Here is a 21,339-nt window from a genome sequence, read left to right as displayed (position 1 = left end):
CTACTCCATTCAAGCCTTATGTTAGAGTAGAGAGTAAATATGAGGCTCGAGAGAAATCTCAAGCTTTTGTTATTCTTGAGGAATATCCTACTAAAAGACAAAAGTTCATTGACCTAGATACCTAGATGAGAAGGGAAAGGTTATAAATATTGAAGATGCAAAAAATGTTGTAGAGCAAGAAGTCTTGCAACCAATATCTTCACCTACAAGATTTTTAATGCCAATTATTCCTACATGTAGAATGGATGAGAATTTGAAACACTCTATAGATAATACTAATGATATATAAAGCCTTGGCTTGTTAGCAATGTTTGGCAAATGGTGATTTTGTTAGGACCCAAGAATTCAAATATTTTGTCATGAGGTTAAAACATGATGAGTATCAAAAAAGTGTTATTGAAGCAAAGAATAATATAGATCCCTATTAATGGGATGATGTACCCAATCAAGTGTTGCAACAAGTGGACTTTAAAAATGACAACATGACTCTTGAGGAATGAAGGAAATTGGTGCAAAATAGTGGTTTGCTACTACTCCCAAATTATGATATTATTACTACATTATCCCTTGACACAATAAGAAGACAATATCAAGAAATATTCACCACTCAAGAATAGGTAGAGCAATATTTTTCAGGATCAAATTTTAGCCCTATGTTTGAAACTTTGGCAATTTGGGCTATGACCACCAACACAAATAAGCCAAGTATTGTCAACACTACTCAAGAATTAAGAGGAGATATAATAATAAAAATTGAGTCAAATACTTCTACCTCATAAGTTACATCATTGGCAATCAACACAACTCTATTCAGTGAAGCTGCAGTGAAAAATTGTAGAGGGATCTTGATAAGTTGCGAGAGAAGTAAATGAGTGTGATTGTAGAGAATAATCAATTGAGATCTCTACAATTGGCAACCACTAGTGCACTAGCACTAATAAATTATAAACCTTCAAGCTCAACTTAACCCTTTCCATCAAATAGGGAATCTTTTCTTACAAAGATCAAGGAGTTGAAGGAATAGATGAAGGGAGCCAAGGAAGACAAAATGCAGATAATTGGTAGATCGGTGACATATTTGATTGATTATAGATTTTTCAAAATAATGGGTAGGTTTGATGAACATGAAAAAAATATTCACATTTCATCTCAGCATCAACTAGCCATGAAATAAATAAAGATAATCTTAAAAATATGTATGCTAGTTAATATCAAAAAATTAAATAATTGAATGGTAAACTCACTATTAGTACTGACAAATAAAATGCAAACATATTAAAAATATAACATAATTAATATAAAAATGAAAATTTATAATATACTAATATTTTAAAAATATACTTAATAATTTTCATTGTGTTAAATTAAATATGATATATAATAATACATAAATATATTTAATTTAAACATGAAAATTTAAGACTATTTAGCAAACATGCTAAACAATTTAAAAGATAAATAATTACATATTATCTACATTATTATTTAGAAAAATCTAAAATCTTATAAATTTATAAATAAAATAATATATATCTTTACTTTATTTACTATTAGTTTCAAAATTGATTATACTTGTCTTTAAATTTTAAAAATGAATTAAATATAATAAAATATAATTTAATTTATAACTTAATAAGTTTATTATAATATTAAATATATTGAAAAATTTTGATATAACTAAAATATAATTTAATTAAAAAATTTAAATTTTATTATAGTTAAACAAACTAACCCACAATATTCTAAAAAATATATTATATAATATTAAAATACAAATAAAAAAATTTAAAAGTGCAACAAAAATCAAAACAAAAGTTTGGAGTGTTTGAAGTGGTAGTAGAAATAGCTAGTCACTTCAATAAAATTGCATTTATTTATTTTTAAAACTCTTGTAAATTATATCAAATGAGACATTAGTGTGGTATGTTAGCAGTTGTGCTAAGTTTTGCCACGCATTTATTTGTCTTTGTGGGAGGCCAAAAACTTTTTGCCCTCATCATTGAAGTGTTTCAACCACCATGATGAGAGAACCTAGTCGTCAATATAGAAATGACTAGCAAAATTGAATAATGTTGCGAATATTTAAACAAGCCTCATATCGCCAACAGTAAAGTAGACCGACTATGATAAACAATCAAGATTGTTTTCATCGTCTTGCAATCCTTTTCCATCACTCTACCATTGATTTATCACATGAAATCATTCATTTCATATAAAATACACCTTTAATGTAATAAAATTTAGATTTAAAAGCTCGAAAATCATTTTTGCACATTTCCACACTCATAAATTTGACCTTGATAAAGAAAAACATAAAACATAAATAAAAATAAAATCAAACTAAATCTAATTCTTTACCAAATTTTATTAAAAAAACATATAATCTATAAACCAATGATTACAAAATAAGTCCAAAAAAAGATAAAAGTGGAGCAAGCAAAAAAAAAAAAAGCAATCATGAGTGTATTAATATTGGTTTGCCCATGATAGTAAGCATTATCATCTAGATAAGTATTGAGATAATTTTCCATTATGTATGTAATATTAGTGTCCTTTGATGGGTACGTTTGTTAATGAAGACATTTTAACTTGATTTGCTTAACAACTTTGTTTAGTCAATAATTTATTTGATTGATGGAAGACTCTTCATTTGGCTTATATTGGTTGATTCCCTTTTTGGCATATTTTTGTTTGTTTATAAAATTTCAAATCTTTAGTGTGTAAAAAATATTATCCTATCCTTTACAATGTTTATCTACCTTTTTTAAAATATTTTTTAAATTCCCATTTGGTGTAGTGGCAAGTGTGTTATCCACCTTTAAATGAGAGGCCATGCCCTAATTATTTTTTATTCCACTAACAAAAAGGGCTACCCTCATTTTATAATGAATAAGAGTTGATTATGAAGTATATTTAATGTTATTGCTAATTGTGTTGGTTAACTTAATAAGGCAGTTTTTACATGAGATAGTTTTTAATAATTAGTTGTGAGAGCTTTTTTAACTTTTTTAATCAGTCTAAAATTTAATTTTAGTTGTCTGGGTGTGTCTTGATTATTTGTAACATGTTTGGAGAGGTTTGATTGCACATTTAGCATGTCTTATAAAAGGCAATCTCATACCAAATTCATGAATTGAAAATAATAATAAACATCTTGATTTTGATGAATGTTTGATAATAGTTTATCTTCGGGTCTTTGATAAAACATTATGAAAAATGAAGAATCCAAACAAAGTAGTTTTCCAAGATAGCATGTGCCAAAACACCATAGGTAGAGAAATGAAGATAGCAAAATAAGTGTTGCAAATAGGAGGACATGGCCAAAACAAGTGCTTGGATAATTCTATCTATTGCAAAAAGAGCAAAGGAGTTGAACTTATAGAAATTGCATGTGTCAAAACACCATAGGTAGAGAAACAAAGATAGCAAAATAGGTGTTGTAAATAGGAGGATGTGGCCAAAAGGAATATTTGGATGATTCTATCTATTGCAAAAGGAGCAAAGAAGGAGTTGAACCTGTAGAAATTGATGAGATTGCCTTTAGGTAGCTTATAATGCAATAGTTTCCAAGATGTCCATTAGGCTTGGGAATAATCCTTGGACTTTCATACTAGGGAACTAAGCTTAATTCATCTAGAGTTAGTCATTGAGAACTATCCCTTAGAGTTTAATATCTAATCAAACTATGGAGGGAGAGCACAAACTTATAAATGGCTTTGAAGAAGGAAACAAAAAATCTATCCAATTGGTCATTTTTAATATTTCATGCAATTGTAAGGGTAAAGCGATGAAATTTTGACAATCAATGATTGAGGAACCAATGTGTATATTTAAACAATAGCTTGTTATTGTTACGATGCAACTTGAAAATCGGTTTAGAGTTATCCCAAAGGTCTCCACAAAAAATAAGCTTAATTCATCTAGAGTTAGTCATTGAGAACTATCCCTTAGAGTTTAATATCTAATCAAACTATGGAGGGAGAGCACATACTTATAAATGGCTTTGAGGAAGGAAACAAAAAATCTATCCAATGGGTCATTTTTAATATTTCATGAAATTGTAAGGGTAAAGCGATGACATTTTGATAATCAATGATTGAGGAACCAATGTGTATATTTAAACAATAGCTTGTTTTGTTACGATGCAACTTGAAAATCAGTCTAGAGTTATCCCAAAGGTCTCCACAAAAAATAAGGCAAATCCAAAAGGTCTCTAAAGCATTAAATACTTTTAATAAATATTATTTTTCCCTTAAGATCTTTGGCAAGGGATAATGAAGAGTCATTGTATTGAATCTAAGAGATTCAACCAACAAGATGAGGTGGAGAAGCTCAAAAAATTTGTGTAGCTCAATATAAGTTCTAATATGTATAATGCTTTATTGTTCTTTCTTCCTTTACAAAAAGGGCTATTAGCAAGATGCTCAAGAAACTTTGAAAGATATTGTAAGTGACCACATTCCTAAGTAGGTAGATTATGAGTGCAACAGATTTCTAGATCGTGATCTATCTATTGAAGACCTAGAACATGTTGTCTTTTTAATGGCTCCCAACAAAATTCCTAGTATTGATAGGCTCTCAGTTGTGTTTTATTAAATATTGTGGCCCCTTATCAAGGAGGAATTTTACCTTTTATACTTGGAGGCTTTAGAACATGAATCATTAGGTCTAAATATCAATAAAGGTCTTATCAAACTTCTTCCAAAAGGGAAAAATGAGGACACTATTGATGGATGGCGTCCTATTACTTTGTTTAACATGTCTTATAAAATCATTGATTAAGCCTTAGCCGCTAGGATAAAACCTATGGCTAAAGGGATAGTCAGATCCAAACAAACAGAGTTTCTTAGATGTAGATTTATCCTTGATAACTTAATGTTGGCCTGGGAAGCTAGTGAATGGGCCCAACAATCAAAACAAAATGCATTGCTAGTTAAACTTGATTTTGATAAAGCTTATGAAAGAATGCATTGGAGGTTTATCCTCAAGATGTTGCAATGGTTTGGTTTTGGTCCCAAATTATGTAAGCATTTCCAAATGCTCTTCATTGATGTCAAATCCCAACTGGTAATTAATAATTCATTGTTTGATCATTTTCCTTTGCATCATTTTATAAGGCAAGGTTGTCCCTTAGCCCCTTTCTTATTTGTTCTTACTACTGATGCTCTTGGTCATATTTTGAATAAATACAATCAATTGGATTTGATCAAGGGTATTTTTCTCCCTAATAATAAGGTGGTGATTAGTTCACATTAAGCTAACAATTTACTCTTTACACAAAATTCTAAAAAGGAAATTAGTAACATGTTGGAGTTCCTTAACTTATATTGTTATGTTTTGGGTTCCAAGATAGTTGATCATAAAATTGAGTTTATGATGGTTCAAGCTAATCATGTGCCTCCACGGTTTCCTAAAAAATGGAAACACATTGAAGATGGACAAATCACATGTTATTTGGGCATTCCCTTTGGGCTAAGTGATCCTCTTTTTGACATGTGGCGGTGGTTTATTAATAAGTTAACACATAAAATTCCATCTTGGGAGAATATTTTTTTGTCATTAGCGGGCAAGATTCATGGTGTTTATCGTATTCTCTTGGCTTCTTATGTGTATTATTTGTCATGTTGGGTGCCTTCCAATAAGGGCTATGGAGATTTAATTAAAATCACTCATCAATTTATGTGGTCTAAGTGGGATGAAAAGGCTGGTTTTAAAGCTACTTCATGGTTGCATTGTATTCAACCCAAGGCTAAAGGTGGTTTGGGCATAGTTGATCCCAAGACTCAAGGGATTTTTCTTGAGGCCAAATGGATATTCAAAATTGTTTCTGGTGATGAACCATGGAAAATATTGGTCCATCATCGCATTATGCTTTCTAGGATCGAGAATAAATGGCAAGATGTCAGATGGCTTGACAAAATTATGCTTTCTCCCTTCTTTAGATTAAAAGCTTCTTTTCCTCTAAACTCCATTTGGAAGGCTTGGCAACAAGTGAGTAAATGTTTAAACTAGAAAAATTCTTCTTTGCAACACAGTTTCAGTTTTATTACCTCTTCCATTTGGTGGAATAGGTTAATTCAATATCATGGCCAACCCCTTGTTGTTGCTTTTCCAAGGCAAGCTTCTTATTTCTTCAAGAAAGGAGCCCACCAGTTTGGTAACATTTGGGACTTTAATGTTCTCAGTTGGGCTTCTTGGCAATGCTCTAAGAACTCTTTTCATTTAAATAACTTCTAAAGGATTTTTAATCTTTGTGAAATCTCTAGTGTCAATAGATCTAGCTATGAAACTATGTTCTCCTTTACAATTTGGAAAGACTAGTTATGGTTGTCCAAGTTCCATTACTCTCATTTCCCCTTAAAAACAATTATTTAAATATTTTGCATTGTATGCCATTAAACCCAATATTGAACCAAAAATGGAAATGCTAGTTTCATGAAAGGACATGGAAAAAGCTAAGTGCCCAAATATGGAAGTCAAGGGTTGAGGGTAATGCTCAAATATTGGCTTGGAAAATCCTACATTTCAAGCTACCTATTGGAGACATTATAAAATGTATGATGGTTCAACCTGTCAAATGCCATCTTTGTCAACAAGTGGAAAGTGTGAAACACATGTTTTGGGACTTTTTTTTAGCAAAAATAAAAGGAATGCTATTTTCAATCATTTACCTACAATATGTGATCATGTTTTGTGTCGGAAAGGAGCCCTCTTGGGCATTGGTTTTTATCATAATGTTGTGGCGTATACTATAAGACAAATTGTTATGTTAAGTATATGGAAGAGTAGGTGTTTGGTTGTATTTTCAAATCGTTTAGTTCACCAGAAAGCAAAACTTTAAAGGTTTTACTCAGACATTTTAATCCAATTTGTATCTCTATGATTTTAGCTACAGGGTTCCACTAAAGAACATGCTAAGACCATCAACCTTTTGGACACTATTAAACTTCAGATTTTACATCTACACAAAGAAGATATTCTCTTTGACTCTTCAAATTCAAAATGTAATGGTGTTTTTCAACTTTTCATTTTCATATTTTCACTGATTATGTATGTCTTCTTGATATTAGTAAATTTTATTTATGTTAGGTGGCTATTTAGTCTCAACAATACTCTTTATTATTATAATGCACTCTTCACTATATTTAATCCTTGTAAAAAAAATCATGGGTATTGAAAGAACCCTTCACGTTGATATCCTCTTATAATTGAATCCCTATAGCATGGCAATGTGTTTCCTTCCTTAGGGACATATCCACGGCCCCTAGGAATACTTGTTTTCATACAAAACTTAAATAATTTTTTAAAAAGAGGTACATATCTGAAAGGATTTCAGCCACGGAAAATCTTTGATACTTTTATATTGTCATCTGATGTTGCTATCAAACATTTTGTCTTTTGCAATGTCCTCAAAGATTTATGCAGATCCCTTACCAAATTGGATATTCTGCCTTATCTCTAGGGGATGAATCCCTTGACTTAATTCAACCACGTTACTGCTGCCATGCAACAACACGTGATCCCACATGCATTGACTTTAAATTAAATATTCTATATCTTAACATCCCTATGACTAATAATATGTTTTAAGAAGGCAAATAAATTGTTTATTACAAAAACCTATGAAATTTACAATAGAATAAAAGGCTTTCGAGGGATAGTTGATTTAGGTGTTATATTATAATATAACAAATAAAGAATCACCAAATTTCTAAATAAAAATATATACTTCTCATCTAATAAGAGAAACCCTAAAGTCCAAATCACCATAATCTACTTGTATTTTCAAAGCTCTTTAATCTCGAACCACCCCTCAACAACTTTGTTTAATGAAATGGGCATCCAACAAGGCCTTTCATTTAGTAGTTTCTCTGTGTGGTTCGTAAATTGTCCACGTTCCTCCCACTTAAAGTTTGTGACTTTAAAATAGTGTAATGTTCATTGAAATGACAAATGCTTCATAAATGTGTTCTTAAATGTTGAATAGGATGTATATGGTGGGAAACTTTTGCTTATAGTATGTTCACCTATGTTCCCCTATCAACATGTGCCATATACTGATGATAATCAAAATGATATATATTAGGGATCTATATCATAAGTCTGAGATATGTATTGGGATGGAAAATTCTATGTTTTACATCATATGTTCGAGATGGAAAATTCTATGTTCTATATCATAGGTTCAAGATATGTATTAGGACGGAAATCATATGCTCCGTATCATAGACCCACAATATTTAACAAAGATGGAAAATTCTATGATCTATATTCATAGGTCCAAGATATGTATTGGGATGGAAAATTTTATGCGCTATATCATAGGTCTAAGATATGTATCATGATGGAAAATCTTATGCTCTATATCATAGGTCCGAGATATGCATCATGATGGAAAATCTTATGCTCTATATCATAGGTCCAAAATTATTAATATGGATGGAAAATTGCATGCTTCATATCATAGGTCCAAGATATGTATTGGGATGGAAAATTTTGTGCTCTATATCATAGGTTCGGGGATGGAAAATTGTATGCTCTATATGAGATGCATAAGTGTAATAAAATTCCAAAACCCATCAAATTACAACATTTAAAAATAACATAATGAAGAAAATTATATCATCAGTCAAAAGCTATAATTATAAAAAAAACATAAAACTATAATATAGAGCTAGATCAAACAATTGAAATTAAGCATTGTCAATTGACAAGTTCAAAACTTCATAAAATCATTTTAAATGTGAAAGAAAAGTTTCACCTTATATATTGTTTAAATTTAAAACAAATCTTGGTTATTCTAAAAGTAGATTTTAAAGCATTTAAAAATTAGGTAATTGAATTTTGATAAAATATTATATAATTTGATATATTATAAAATATTATTTATTTAATAATTAAAGAATTAATTAGTTTTATAATAAGTAGTTCACCAGACACAATATTTGTTGAAAATTTACAGGTTACAAATTAAGTAGACTTAATCTTGATAGAAACTTAAATGCAATTGAATTGAAATTATATTAAGATGAATAACCTTAAAAAAAAAAAACATAATATTTCATCTTTCTAAATATTATGTAAATCATTTATATTTATAAAATAAAATTGAATTAAAAAATTAAATCTTCATAAAACAACATTAAAATAATAATATCTATCTTAATTGTTAAAAATAAAGATTACAAAAACTCCTCTTTCAAGCATTGTTATAGACTTTTTTTTAAATGTATAATACATGTGTGGGGTTCTATAAGTACAATGATACTAGAACAATTAGAAACCAGCAGTAGTGTACCTAATACCCACTATCATTTATTGATGTTTTTTCCCAAACCAAAATTTAATATTCAAGGTCAAATCTTATCAATTATCAATTATAGTACACCCATCACCATTTTAATTAATTGTATAATGTGACTTGTCATACCAACCCTTCACCAAGGAAACCCAACATGAATGACATAATGCTTATCATACAAATCAAAATCACATGCATTTCTTCATTGTAGTGTATAATTTTTTTAAAATTAATTTAGAAGTTTATTATTAAATTATAAATTACTAAATATATAAATTATTTGACTATCTGATTATATTGATAGAATCATATTAACTTTAATTAAAAAGGTGAAGATGCATTAGCCTACTATACTATTAACGTGTACTATGTATGTATGCATGTATGTATGCACATGTGTGTGTGTGTGTGTGTGTGTGTGTGTGTGTGTGTGTGTGTGTGTGTGTGTGTGTGTGTGTGTGTGTGTGTGTACATACATATATATTGCTATAATGTATGTATGCACATGTGTGTGTGTGTGTGTGTGTGTGTGTGTACATACATATATATTGCTATAATGTGATCATCTTCTCATTTATTTCTTCAAGCTCCCTTGAGTCTTTTGTTATCTTCAATGCATAAATTCTTTAGTCTTTTAGATTTTATCACCAACCATTGTTGTTGACTAGGTAATTAAAGAAATGTTAACATTTCATGCTCCCACTAGTTTCCATTGATTATAACCAATCTAGAAAATGTTAATGGGTCCTTCCTTAGCCTTCAATAAAAAACCCGCCAGGAAATTTTTTACAAAATGGTTATGTTAAGGGTTGTGAAAATGGGAAGACTAATATTGGTGAGTTAGTTGTTGAAGGAATCGGGATTGAGATTTATGTGTATCATCTTAGTGAGGTCAATGGGCAATTTTTTTTTGCCATACAAAGAGAAGAAAGTTGGCTTTGGCATAGAAGGTTGGGGCATATCAACTTTGATGATCTTGTGAGAATTAGCTCGAAAGGAATGGTAAGAGACATGCATAAGATCAAGAATCCTCCATCTACTAGTTGGATTTAATTCATACAAAGAAAACGAAGACAAAATTTCTTACCAAGGAGAGAAAGCAAATGAAGACAAAATTTCCTACCAAGGAGTACTCTACTACAAAGCCATTGGATTTGATTCATACAGGTCTATCCAAACCAATGAGGACAAAGAGCATTCAAGGTGACATGCATTTTATGATGTTATTGATGATTATTCTAGAATGACCTGGATTGAAACATGGGACCCTGAGACAATATTATGCTCCTAGGACTTCTCAGCAAAAGGTAGTTGTTGAAAGAAAGAACAAATTGTTCAGAAAATGGCTAGAACAATGTTGAGTCAAGCAAAGTTGCCAAATATGTATTGGAGAGAAGCGGTTTAGATAGCATTATATATTTTGTACAAAGCTCAGATTATACCAAGGATTACAAAGACTCCATATGAGCTATAGAAAGGAAGATCGGCTTTAGTTAGGTACCTCATAATTTTTGGAAGCACGTGCTATATCAAGATAGATGAAGAACATTTGGGTAAATTTGATTCTAGATCTAATGAAGGTATTTTTCTTGGTTATCATATGACAAGAAAAGATTGAAAAGGATTGTGCAAAGTTTCAATATCAACATTGATGAGACAATACATTCATATGAGTTTTTGAATGAAGATGACAATGATGATCTAGTTTATAGTGGAGATGAGACTACTGGGAGTGAGTTGAAAAACATAATAGCTAAGACTCTAGTGAAGTATGCTTAGAAGAATTGTCTAAAGATCAAATCATAGGAGATAAAAATAGTGGTGTTTAAATTTGAAGAAGAATTGAGAAAGAAAATGAACAAATGCATTTTGCCTTACTGTCAAAAATTGAACCAAGTACTTATGTTGATTCAAGCAAACAAAAAGGTTAACTAACCTATAAGCCATGGAGGAAGGGTTGTCTTTGATTGATAAGAATGAAACTTGGGGTTTTGAGACTAAAGACAAGAATGTTATTGGTACCAAATCTATCTTTAGAAATGAGTTGAATGAAAAAGGAAAAGTGATCCAAAGGCCAAACTAGTATGCAAAGGATGAAAGAATGTGATTAAATATTAATTTACTCCAACACAGGATATGCTCAAGTTGAAGGAGTTGATTTTGAGGATACATTTGCTCTAATGGCAAGGTTAGAGGTAATCAAAATGTTTCTAGCATTATCAGCATTTAAGAATTTAAAGGTTTATTAAATGGATGTCAAAACTGCATTTACGAATGGAGAGTTGGAAGAAGCGGTCTGCATTGAACAATCAAAAGGGTTTCAATATTCAAACAAGCCAGCTTTTGTGTGTAGGTTAAATAAGGCTCTTTATGGACTCAAGCAAGTCCCTAAAGCATGGTATTCTAGATTGAACAAATATTTGCAACAACAAGGTTTCAGGAGAGGTAGTGTTGACAACAACTTATACATAAAATCAAAAGGTACCATTTTTTATTGTTGTTGTTTATGTTGATGACAATATTTTTGGAGGTAGTAGTGGTGCAATGTGTAAAGACTTTCAGGATGCAATGCAAAAGGTTTTCAGATTTCAATGCTTGGTGAGTTGTCATTCTTTCTTTAAATAACAAGTTTCTCAGTCAAAAAAAGTTATATTCATTTCTCAAACCATGTACATAAAAGAAATGTTGAATAAGTTTAATATGGAAGAGTGCAACCTCGTAAGTACACCTATGGTTACTAGGTGTAAATTGATCAAGAATGATAAATATTCTCTTACAAATTAGACCATGTATAGGTCAATGATTGGTAGTTTGTTGTAGGTGATTACATCGAAACCGAATATCATGCACACATTTCCTATGGTTGCTAGGTTTTAGGCAATTTCTAAGGAAACACATGTCATGGTAGTGAAGAGGGTATTCAGGTATCTAAATGGAATAAAGGAGTTTGGTTTTTTGTATCCCAGGAGTGATAATTTTAATCTAACTACATACATAGATGCAGATTGGGTCAAACGTATATATAGTCGAAAGAGTACAAGTGGTGGAGCTTTCTTTCTTGGTGATAGTCTTGTGTCTTAGTTTACTAAAAAGTAGGATTTTGTATCCTTGTCTATAGTAGAATAAAAGTACATTGCATTTGTTTCCTATTGAACTTGTGTGTTATAGATGAAGTAGTATTTGAATGAGACGAACGTAGAGTTTAATGAGCCCATTTCCATTCTTTGTGAGAATACAAATGTCATAAATGTTTACAAGAAACTAGTGATGCATTCAAGGACAAAACATATTAAAATTAAGTATCATTTTCTAATAGATAAGGTTACAAACAAAGACGTGAAGTTGGAGTAGGTTGAGACTAAGGAGCAAATAGTAGACATTTTTACAAAGCCCCTTCCCAAGGAGACCTTTGACTATCTTCAGCAAAATTTGGGAGTGGTTGCTTCCTCCTCTTAAATCAAGAGGAAGTACAGATTGAGGGGGAGTGTTGACTCCCTATCATAAGTAGGCTTGGTGGTCTGTTTAAAAGTATAGTTTGGGTAGAAATAGAAAGAGCAAACAAGTTGATGAAGTGTGGAACTCAGGAGGAATGTATCCAGAATGCTATATCTTTCAAATGATTTAGAATAAAAAAGGGAGAAAGGAACCCTAAATATTGTCCTTTTCCATTGATGTCAAAGGAGGAGAAAGAAGTCTAAAATGCTTCAAATTCTCAAAAGATTCAATTATTATATCACATAGGAGGACTTTCAAAAAGTATTTATTTTTGTTGGTGTGCTAACATCATTTTGTTGTTTGACATCAATGACAAAGGGGGATATTGTTGAACATATGTTGTCATTGATGTCAAAGGGGTGTCAAAGGTGTGATAAAGGAGTTAGTATATTTTGAGGAGCTCACTATGAGGTCGAATTAACATATAATTATATAACCACAACTATCACAATATCTATGTCTAATCATTTGAGTTTTGAAAGTACAACGCTAACAAATTGTGAGTTTGGTTGTAGTGTGATTTTATTATCATCTTGCATCTATTCTTAGTGTTGAAGGTGATCTGAAAGTACCTACAATATATTTTTTAGGTCTATTCCTCGAACAGTGTGTTTACACTGGCAACTTGTTCTATTCTACATTCTGCCAACTTCAGAGTTATGACCACTGATTCGAAAGGAGAGTATTTCTATACTTATTCTATCATATTCTAAATTTTCTAGAGTTGATCTTATTCTTACTTAGAGTTAGAAGTGATAGAGTGGTCATTGTGGTAGTTGTTCAATTGGGTTGTTGTCCTGGTTTGATGCACTAGTGGTTTGTAACGTGTACTCACTAGAGATAGTGTGTCGATGACAGTTGGGACCAAATTAAGCTACATTGGAGAATGCATTTCATGTTCTTTCTTCTATAGTAAGGTGTGTGATTTTGGACCTAGCCTATTACATGTTTGGTGGTGTTTTATGCTCATTTATGACTTGTAGAAGCATTAATATTTTCTTAGGCCAAAATATGAACGTAATTGTAATTGTAACACACATACAGTTGATCTAGGTTCATTCCTAGGGTGTGTGTGTTAATGTAATTATTTGGTATGTATTATTAATGCACAAGTATGAGGGTGATGCTAGATGAGTTGCATTCCAATCATTGTGTGGTTTCATCAAAAGATCATATGTTGTGTGAGATAGTAGTATGAAGGTTTTTTATATCAAAATCAAGTTGTATGTTCATTTTGAAGGTTTCCCACTCATATCTTTTATATTTTGGTGGGATTGGTGTTTCACTCGCTTAGTTGGTGGTCAAATATTGGAATAGGGGATTGGTGTCTCTTGTAGGTTGGTGCCTACAAATATAATTGAGGATTGGTGTCTCCTTGCTATGATTTTTTGGAGTTCATATTTGGATAAGTTGTTAGTGAAAATTAATGTTTAATTAGGTAGAAATTGATACATATTGATTAACCCCCCATCAGTATATTGTGTTCCCTTCAAAAATAACATATCATCAACATGTAATACAATAGCAAGGAAAACATCACTACACAAAAATTATAATAGGTGTAATGATCTAATTTGGATCTTAAAAATCGCAATCCCAACAAAATATAATCAAAATTTTGGTATCACATCCTACAAGATTGTTTAATGTCATACAACGATTCAAACTTACAAATAGAATTATCTTTATCTCTTTCAATGTAGTGCTCTAGTTGTGTCATTTAAATTTACCATGAAGGAAATTTTTCTTCACATCCATAGGCTCAACCTTAATGTTAAATGGTATTCAAATGGATGATATGAATTAGATGGATGTCAACTTAGCTATTGAAGAGATATCTCACCATTATTAGTTTCATCAACCTAGTAATATCCCTTAACAATTAGTTGAATCACTTCATACTTATCAAGTCTCTAATTTGTAATGATCTTCCTTTTAAATGTATATTTTCATCCAATGAGTTTATATCCATTGGGAAAAGGTATTAAGTGTCATGATCCATTGTACTTCAATGCAACCATCTCATCATCCATGTCCACTTTATAAGACCACATTATTCATATGCATGGCCTCCTTCAAGATTAGAGGCTTATTAGTGTTAGTAATAAAAGTAAAAATACATCTCCAATTAGGAGTATACATATTTGGTTGTCGTAGTTTCCAAGTGCACCTTCTTAAAGATTGAGGTGCAAGTTATATCTCTTATCTTGAACTATTTGAGTTTTCTTCCCCTCCAAGTCATATACAGTTTTAAGTTTATCCTTCTCAATATTTGAATATTTGAATTGCGTCTTCATTTTCATCCTTCTCTAGTTATAGTACTATGTAAGAGGGCTTAACTTCTCTAAAATTAAGTATTTTTATATAAAACTTTCTTAGCCACAAAATCTCAATCTTGTATCCTTCCATACAGACACCATAGTTAACAAAGATATATTTTGCAACCTTGTTCTCCAAGTTTGTGTGTTTCACCCTAGGAACATGTCCATATTCCTTGAACCAAAAACTTGAAGATGTCTTAGTAAGGTATTTTTTCTAACCACACCTTTGTAGGTGTATACTCAACAAGTATTAATGTAGGAGAGCTCCAAACTAGCTAGCAAGTCATAAAAATTATTTATTCCAAAATATTTCATTCCAAGCAAGATCCATTAATTATACTCCTATCCCACTTCATCAACATCTTTTTAATTCTTTCTACATCTACATTATGATATAAGGTGCACATAGATTTTGTATGGATTTCTATCACATGATCCTTATAAAAATGTATTAGGATATACTAAATAAAACATATCATCATTATCAGTCCTAAAAATTTATCTTCTTACTATTATAATTCTCTATAAGATCCTTAAATCCTTAAAAATTATTGAAGTGTTTATATTTACTTCTAAGGAAATATACCCATGTCCTTCTACTATAATCATCAAAGAAACATACATAATAAATAGATTTGAATTTAAAATAACATTATCAAGACCGAAATATCATAATATATCATGTCCAATACCTTACAAGATTAATAAGAACTAGAGTAAAATTAAACACATTTCTAGTTTTTATTTGCACAATTCTTACAAAAATCAAATTCAAGGTTATACCTTTCTCCCTCATGTGACCCATTCTCTAGTTCCATAACATTATCTTCTTTGCAAGTAGCATGAACACCCTTAGGTATCAAGAAAGTATGACCATTGAAAGTAGATGCAACACTCTAATTCATTGTTGTTTCTAATGGTGAACATGTAGATTATATAGACCTATTCACTATAGAAACAAAATAACTATTAAACCAAACCATGCATGCATATAGGAGAAATAAAATGCTAATATGAGCACCCTTAGAAAGTACCATAGCCCATCTCGCCAGCTTGCACCCTACACTAGAAAAAATAACCTACACACTTAAATCATTAATCTAAAGTATACAAAGTAGATTCCATTACAAAATATGGATATATAATACACCATTAATCCCCTTCAATCATCCATCAAATAATTGAATCACGCTCTTCCATGGCAAAAAAATATTCAAATGAGAATCATCTCTAAGGTACCTTGTCACCATCACATTCTTCATAATTTTAAAACATTCGTGATTGATGTAAAGTAGAAAGAGGTAATTAGGTCTATTAGCCACATACATTTTGATGCATGTGTATTCAAGTCCATAACAAAGACATTACCATCATTTTGGAAGACTTCTCAAACTCATCATCAAAATGTTTTTTAGTTATTTTTCTCATTGCAATAGTTTTGGAAGCAGCTAGGTTTTTAATAGTTCCAAATTTTCACCTTAAATTACCAAGACATTTGGATCTCTTAGGGGATTTAGATCTACACTTATTTTTCTTATTATACTTCTTATCTTTCTCTCTTGATATTCTATTAATAGATAGGGCCTCATTGGCTATTTCAAAATTATTTATTTGCATCTCTACAAATGTAGTGATGCCACCACCTCATCCATTTTTAACATGGTGGTAGTGCTCTCAATAGCCATAAAGAATGAATTAAAATTATGTAATGATCCTCCTCCTTTATTTTAACTACCATAAACTTTAATCGATTATTTATCATATTGGAGGCAATTATATGATTGATTGTAGCTCCACCATCCTCCATTTTGAGGGTATCTATTTATTTCATATGAAGATTTTATACACCAAGGACTTGGCCTAATAAATCTATCCCAACTTATTCCAAACATTCATTATAGTAGCATCTTCATTAACATTAAATACCACTAAATTTTCAAAAAAAAAATAACAAAACCCCTTTCCTTTCTATCTTTTAAGTCGTAGCCTTCTTGTTTCATTGCAATAAGCTTGTGTCAAATATTACAATCCATAGATCTCAATCTAAAAGAATATCCTCCATTTTGAGCTTCCACGACTTAAAATTTGTGCCCATGAAATATCTGATTTTCATATTTTTGTGTAATAAGATCAAAACTCCTTTTGTGGAATCTCCAACTCAATTGAAGTATAGAATAAAAACCCTATATCCAACACCTATAATCCAAGATGATCAATTTCTAATACCAATTAAAGGATGGTGTGTGGAAATGCTTCTTATAATAATATTAGAGGAGATTATCGTGAAAGGTTATGATCTTTACAATCAAAAGAAAGAAAAATACATATAAACAATATACTATAATATGATTGTTTATGTAAGGAAAAATATTTTAGAAAAAAAACCCCACATTTTAAAAGTAAATCACTTATATTCATTAGATAAATCATGGTTACAATATAATCAATAAGCTATACCTCTTAGATAAAGTTCTAGATTAATTCCCACAATATAATAAATAGTACTTGCAAACATACTTATAAAACTCATACACTACTCCATCCCAAGCACCAATATAGAGGAGGTACACATGGATTTGGTAAACCATGAGCAAGACCAAGAGGGATATGGCACTTGAATGGTCAAGAAATAAATCTCAATTTTCTCTTGTATTAGTATTTCAAGCTATTTTAAGCATATTTGTTACATGTTATTGTATATCATATATAAGAATATTTGACCACCCAAAGTTGATCCATAAGAAGTGTACAAAGATGTCATGATATTTTAAGAATATTTTAAGCATAAGAATATTCAATTAAAAGATGATCCATGAGAAGTGTACAAAAATGTCATGATGTTGATCAAGATTCCAATGTAACCTCCTTACATTCTCGTGTCATAAGAATATTTCTTAAGTAACTCACCTTATGATGACTTGCACACCTTTAAAGATGCAAACACATGGTCAAGAGCACAATCTCAATATAGGACACCTACTTCCTCATGTGAGTAAAAAATCATTAAGGCTACAAATAGTGCCACCTCAAAATGGGATGCCAACTTCCCCACATGAGGATAAACAACACTAAAGGCAAAATTGGAAATGTGTAGAAATGATTAAATATTAAATATTGGGAATGCAAGGTTGAGACACCTATTCTCAACAATTTTTTTATAGTGGACCTAGGTTCAATATAAAAAAATAAAAATAAATAAAAAACACAATAACTAGTATAATTTTGGAAAGATAATACTAAGGGATATACACAAAATTATATTTTTATATGACTTCTTTTGATCCCCAAAGAGTGACCCAAAATTATTTTTTGTTCGCATTTTTACAGGTGCAAAGGAAACTCTATTAGGGTTTAATTTTTTACTAATGAGGTTGTACTATTAATTTTTTTTTGAATATTATGTGATCATGATTGTAAGACCAAACTCTAAAACAAACCCATTCCCACCATAGTTCACAATTCCCCATTTCAAAAAGTATGATAAAAAAAAATCCATACCTCCACTGATTAAATCTTCCCATATCTTAGAAGGAGACTACTTTTGATTGGTTTTATTCTCTTCAAAACTAGTCCATGTCTTCTTTTCATGATTTGGTCTATATTTTTTTTAAACATTGACCTATAGGTTAGCTTCACTAACCTTGTCTATTGTAGACATGGTGCTAATGAAAACAAGATTGATTTAATTCTTGAATATCAAACACTCTTATCTTAGATTTATTATACACTTTGATTTAAATGTTTGATGTGTATTTGTAAGAAATGTTGTAGAGAATAATTAGTAATGAAAGAGTTATATTTTTTATATTTATGCACTACTTTTAGGGATTATGAGCCAAGGTGAGGTAATTTATATGGCTACATCATTTACTCCTACTTTATCAATAGGTCCCTTCTCGTTTTATTCTTTTCATTAGGTTTTATTTGTTTTTACCTCACCTTTTGGTGATTTTAGGACTTAAGGAAGCACTTCCAGAGTAGTGTGACGCAACATTTTCTCAATGCTTGGCCAATATAGCTTTATCATTAGGTTTTATTTGAGTTTTTGTGTGTTTTTATCCTCTAGATTTTCACAAAATAAAAGTCGGTTTGCCTTACAAACTGCAGGTTACTCCAACTGTTTGAGTTGATACAATATTAAGAATGCTTGTCCTCTGGTTTGGTTGTTTTATCAATTAAAGCAGAAAGCTATTTTGTATTTTCTTAACTAATGCAAAAACTATATTGTTATAAAACTCATTAGGCATGTATCATTTTATCTAATGAAGCAGGAAACATTATTTTGTATGTCACTTCTTTATCTATGATTTTTTATTTGATTGTAAGTAGCGGCAAGTTCTCACTTTCTAATTGACATTTATGCTTTCACTCCAACTAGGGTGTGTTTCCTGTGAAAGTTTCATTTGCTCGCTAAGGCTCTAAAGAGAATTCTTATATTTATGGAATTTCCAACATCAGCATTGGTTGCAAAGGTGATTAAATGAAACATGGCTTCAACATACAAATGACCTGATTTTTAAACCTGCACGGGACTGGAACATTAAATTCATAAGGCAAGATTATGATGAGCACTTGTCATGAGCTCCCCCATCAACAATGGCCATTAACTAATAAAATTATACTCACTCATTCTGATCAATACACATAATTTTACTGCCCTGCCAATTTTATGCTCAAAATAAAGCAAGGATTCAAACAGTTGTCAACACATATTATCTTCCTTCCAGTTATATTTTCAATTATGTCTTTTTTGGGGTAAAGGCCTTCTATTCTGGCATTCCACACAAAAAATTCAATATCCGTAGATCACAAGATCAAGTTATACGTTACAAGTAAATTTTGCTGCATAACTGGAAGGAACCATTGATTAAGAAAGTTTGTAATGGCCATCAACCCTGGGCAAACAAAACAACACATACCTTACAGCAACACTTTTTATTTCCTTCTTCCAAGTTTGCTTGTAACTTATGATACGGATCCAAGTGTTGTCGAACTCAAAGCAAATACATTGACTATGATCACATCGCACAAGGTACCCATCATAACTAAATTGTGCAAGGATCACTGATTCCTTTGCCTTGAATTGGATGGCAACATTCTTTTTTAATGTAATAATCACATTTGTTTTGCAGAATATGTGCTGGATAGTATAGACAATTCAAGAAATGTAGATGTTTATTAAAAAGCTTGTTGAACGCCAATTAGATATTCCACAGAAGCAGTTCTTAGTATGTTATAAGGTTGATTTGTTAGATTCTCCTCTTCAGAGGTTCATAACTAAATTGTGCAAAGATCAACAAACTGATTCCTTTGCCTTGAATTGGATGGCAACATTCTTTTTAATGTAATAATCACATTTGCTTTGCAGAATAATGTGCTGGGTAGTGTAACTATAGACAAATCAAGAAATGTAGATGTTTATTAAATAGCTTGTCAAACACCAATTAGATATTCCACAGAAGCAGTTCTTAGTATGTTATAAGGTTGATTTGTTAGATTATCCTACTTAGAGGTGCTTTAGTGCTTTGTGGGTTCCCTTGCCTTGTGATTCCTACCAATGCAAGAGGAAATTTTAAAGAAATTGTTACTTGTGAAAAAATAGGTCAGCATAGTATGGTATGACGCTGTTCAAAATACCACTATCAATAATTTGAACTCGGAGACAGTCTGGCGTTAGATCTCACACCTTCTCAATTACGTATCAATAATACAAGGTAAGTTCAAAAGCACACATTTAGCTATGGCATATGAAAACAAATCATGTAACAGCTGCCATTACCTGGGAGAAACAAAAAAAAAATTCAAAAAATTCATTTATAGATAAAATAGTTAAAAACAAACTGATCTAGCATCAAATGTGAAGGTTTATGGACCAGAATCTCCTTGAGATTTCAACATTCTAGACATTCAAATTTCACATCGTACTCACTGCACGTTCTAGTTCTTTTCCTACTTCAAATACAAAACAAGCATGCCTTCCTAAAGATAAGTAGAGTAAATAGCTATAATTAAAAAAAAAACTCAGCAATACATTGCAATACTTGAGGACTAGTTATAACAAATTCAAGTGCATCAAAGCTGTATGCATACACTGAATGATACATGCACTACTGCCATTGTCGACTTTTAGGAGAAACTATAAATATAATGATAGATTATACGCAATAAACCCAAAACTAATGACCAAAACATGTTTATAATATGTAAACAATAAGAAAGATG

The sequence above is a fragment of the Cryptomeria japonica genome, chromosome 1, assembly GCF_030272615.1.
Source record: "Cryptomeria japonica chromosome 1, Sugi_1.0, whole genome shotgun sequence".
Taxonomy (NCBI): Eukaryota; Viridiplantae; Streptophyta; class Pinopsida; order Cupressales; family Cupressaceae; genus Cryptomeria; species Cryptomeria japonica.
This window is presented reverse-complemented; position numbering follows the sequence as displayed.